At 45.6% G+C, this 4492-nt stretch overlaps 1 long non-coding RNA gene across 1 annotated transcript; it reads right to left on the bottom strand.

The window, feature by feature from the left end:
• Positions 1-2674: 2674 nt before the first annotated feature.
• On the bottom strand, positions 2675-3570 carry LOC120679251. The gene is made up of 2 exons (XR_005677064.1): positions 3328-3570; positions 2675-3193 (listed from the first exon to the last, which is right to left on the bottom strand). It is a non-coding gene; the product is annotated as an uncharacterized LOC120679251 (long non-coding RNA).
• Between the last annotated feature and the right edge of the window lie 922 nt (positions 3571-4492).

The following is a 4492-nucleotide window of genomic DNA, read 5'->3' as shown; positions in this document are numbered from 1 at the left end:
TCCTCTCGAGCCGGAGGTGATGGCGGAGCCGCATTTGATGGCTCGTTGCTCTGGAGCCGTAGGTGTCGAGTCTCGTTCCTCTGGTGATGGCAAACCTAATGGTTCTCGGATCATTCCCAAATTCATGATAATACTTGTCATCGAATTCCTTCCATTGTCGAGCATCAGATGGATGTCGCAGCTTTCCGTCACCCTTCTTGCGCTGATCTGAATTCCACCATCGCATCAGCTCAGCATCCTTTGGGTTTGAGAAGAAACGCCTAAGGTGATCGAAAACTAGGAGGTACCACATAACCATGGTAGGAATTTTGCTCTGCTTCCCAGACATACCTAAAGTAGCGTCGTCTGCCTCAACGGATGAAACTTGATTGTCGTCACTACTGTAACCCGCATTGGTTTTGTACCGACTTGCAGAACACACATGGCATTTCTTCAAGTCTTTGAAAGTATCTCCATGACACAAAATACAATGATTTGGACATGCATGGATTCTTTCAACACCCATCGTGAACGGGCTAACAAGCTTCTTGGATCAGTATGTGTTGGCAGGCACTTTATTTGGCTTTGGAAGCAATCAAGCTAAGATACGTAGCAGATCGTTGAAACTACCATCTGATCAACTATGCTTAGCCTTCAGAGTCAACAGCTCCAATATGAAACGAAGCATGGTCCAGTGTTTCGGGCATCTCTATGGATCGCTCATATATATTTTCCTCTGCTAATTTTCTCACATTCTCGAAGTTTGGTAACCCCCTGGCACTAACAGCCAAAACCTCTGCTTTGGTGTTGCGCAACAACTGGCTCAGAAAATCTCCATCGTCAAGTTCATCTTCACTACTATCACTATCAATGGGCCTGTCATCGACATCATCACTATGGAATACACCCGCTCCATCATCAACGCTGACACCATCGTCATTTCTGCCAAGATCATAATAAGCATCAAAAAATCTGCCGAAATCATCAGCTTGTATGATTTCATCCAATGGGTTATTCGTCGGAGGGGGAACATCCATCTCGCCATGTTTCTTCCAAATCGTGTAGTCTTTAACAAAACCACTCACTGTCACATGAGATCTGATTGTAGTTGGCTCGCTAAATTCTTTAAAATTTCCACAAACTCTACACGAGCAATATATCAACACTGTGTTCTCCTTTCTTGCGTGGTTCTCAGCGACTTTAATGAATTTATCTAGCTCTCCACGGAAATATGCGTCCCTCCTGTATGCATTGTACATCTAAGCCCTATTCATCTATAAAAATTTAAAAATAAATAAAAATGGATTAAAATACATTCATAAATTCCTGCCTTCAGGGAAAACTATAAATGACAATACATAATTCAAGCATAAATGATAGTACTAAATTATATATATCGTACTAAATGAGAAAATTAAAGCCAAAGATCATGCATAAATTAAAACATATTATCGTGTACCACTACATCTTAAAAGAAATTCATGCTTGTGTGTAAAAAAAGAAAAAAAACCTAATCTTCTCCCTCCTCCATAGATCTAGTAAATACTATCCTTAGAAATGAGGGTAAAACATATAGATGTAGGCTAAATGCTTACATAATATTGTTCTCCTACTAAAATAGCACAATTTCATCCAAAAGTTTGGTGCAAATAGTCTCAAAAATGGCTAATCTTAACCATGGAGATCTAAATCTAGTGAGAGCCTAAGAGAGCACATTTTGAACCAAAAAGCACACAAAAACCTTTGAAATGAGAAAGATTAAGTGCTAACTTACCTCTTAGAGCCCTCAGCTCGATGAAAATCAAGTTGAAAACCTCCCCCCTTTTTTCTTTTTTTTTCGGATGTTGGGGGAGCTCCTCTCCCGAGCCAACAATGGGGGTCGGGAGGAGGGAGAATGCAAAATTTATACACATATTTTTAGAGGCGGGTCGGGGGCTCCACCGCTCCTAAAAATCAATTTCTAGTGGTGGCTCACCCCCCATCCGCCCTAATAAATTGCTCCTTTTTTAGGGGCGGGTGGTGGCGTCAGCCGCCCCTAGAAACACTATTTGTAAGGGCGGATCACCCCACCATCCGTCCCTACAAATTGGCGCCATTTGTAGGGGCGGATGGGAGGGTGAACCGCCCCTACAAATGTTATTTCTAGGGGCAGGTGTATTGCTATATTATTCTATGGCTATTTTTAGCAACAGGCCAAATTTAAGCCCGCCCCTAAAAAAATTGGGGCGTCGCTACAAATGTTTTTGTAGCAGTGCCTACACGGACGTCCGTTCGTCATAGCCCAAGGCATGTTCCTTTTTTTTTTCTCGGCATCGTTGCTGCTAATTAGAAAATAAAAACCTCTCACCATCCTAGCTTAGATCATTCACGACAGCCTTGTCTCGAAGCCTGCCGATCGCCGAGGTCGTTGATCCCCGTTGAAAACACGAGGCACAACTAGGGGTCACCTCGCCTCAAATTGCTTGGTTTAGTTCAATCCTCCAAACCACGAGGATCAATTCCAGGTTCTCCTGAACCATTCTCTTCCGTGCGTGCGGTCATCTCCTTGAGTATGAGCATGAGCTCAATAAGTTGGCTCTGTAAACAAATAAACGCTGACAAACTGCCCGAGAAGTGAGAGTACACAGGATATATAGTGGCATTGACCTGCTACTTTCTTTGCCTGATTATAAATCTTGGACCCATTGATCTATTATTTTCCAACAATCGAATCAAACTGCTTGTGCAGTTTTTAATGATCAAACTGCTATAAGTTGTGATACATAAGGGCAGTCATAACTCTCCACCTCAGCTAGTGTTCATAAAATTAATTACACTGCCACATAGGCAAAAATCTGATATGGTAAGTAAATTAATGAGGAGAGAAAAGAAAAAACATAGACACATTTCTCATGCAGGAAACCGTGTCGGCGCACAATCCGATGAGCGAAGAAACGAGCGAACGCGCGTTGGGGTCGAGGTCTGATTTCTTCACCACGCGTTTGTGGGGTCCACACCTGTGGCCAGCCGTACCCGCCGTCGAGTCCTGCCGGCGTCGAAAGAGAACTGCGTCCCGCGCCGCCGCGCTCGCGCCCGGCTGGTGACCGCCAGTCGCCATCCCGCTGGTGCCTCGCCGGCGCTTGCTCATGGGGCCCCGCCGCCGCTGAACCACTACAGGAGCCTTCTGTCGTGCTCTCTAGCCTCAAATCCGGCAAGCTCGAACTCCACCATGCATCTTGAATCAAAAGTGGTGGCCGAAATCAGATGCATAGCACATGAATCGAATCTCGCATGGTTGAAATTGAAGCCTGATTGCATGAATCGATGCGTGATGGAGTGAATCAACAGCAAGAATTGCCGCACGCCTACCCCTTGAGCCACACAAACTTGATGCCGAGGCTAGCGCTGCTCGCCGCTCGCTGCCCCGCGACCACGCTCGCCCCGCACCGGCCGTCGCGCGCCGTCGGTCGCCGCCACCTATCGGCTCGCCTGGGTCTGCGGTTTCGCAGTCGCCGTGCGAATTGGATCGAACAGGATAGGAGAGAGCGCATGAGTGAGAAGTTGGAGACGGCAGAGAGATTAATGGTGGAATTTCTAGTGGGGCCTACCTGAGGAAACATTGCGTTGGGTGATCAGGGTTAACCAAACCGGTTCCGGTTTGGTCCGATATGAAATCGGTCCAAATTCAAAATTTAAATTTGAATTTAAAAAAATGAAAAATTCTCAAAAAAATCCTAAAAATATTTCAAGGTGCGATGAATCTAATGGTGTCAAATTTTCTCAAGAATTCGTTCATTTAGTATGGTTTGCGGAATTTATAAGTTAAATAAAAAAAGAAAAAGAAAAAAAAACCGCGGCCCATTAAGGCCCATCGCGCGGCAGAGGTCATTTAATCGCGTGTCCCTCAGCCGAAGCCTCACCAGCGCCTCCCTCATCTGCTTCCCCCTCGCTGACTCCTGTCCGCCGCCAGAAGTCGCCGCCCGCCGCCCGAGACCGGCTAGCCGCCCGTGGAGCGCGGCTAACTGGTATCCTCCACCGGTAAGCCGGACCGGTAGCAGATCTACCGGTCCCGACCGGTTAGCCGCTTGGGTAGGCCGGTTTACCGGCCCGCAGAGGCGGTAAACCGCCAACTAGCGGCGGTAATCCGCGGTCAGGTAAGGTTTTTTTTCCCTAGGATTTAGGCGTATTTCGATATTTTGTTTTAGGATTTAGGTGTATGACTTAGGTATATTTAGAATTTAGGGAATATTTATTTGTAGTACATGATTTTTTGCACTATGTAGTAGGTCTTAGGTAGATTTAATTTAGGTGTATTAGATGATTTTTGACACTATGACTTAGGTAGGAGTTAGAATGTTAGATGATATATTTTTGTTGTGCATGTATGCAGATAGACAATGGCAAGCATAGATGTTGTTTGGGAACACGGTGAAAATCTTTATCCCGGATGGCGATGTAACTATTGTCGTACGTAGAAAGGAGGAGGTGGTGCGACTAGATTGAAACAACATTTGGCTGGGCGCGGGGCAGAGGT

This window comes from Panicum virgatum, chromosome 6N (assembly GCF_016808335.1).
Source record: "Panicum virgatum strain AP13 chromosome 6N, P.virgatum_v5, whole genome shotgun sequence".
Lineage (NCBI taxonomy): Eukaryota > Viridiplantae > Streptophyta > Magnoliopsida > Poales > Poaceae > Panicum > Panicum virgatum.
Note: the sequence above shows the minus strand (reverse complement) of the source record. Positions and strands in the feature narration are given on the sequence as shown.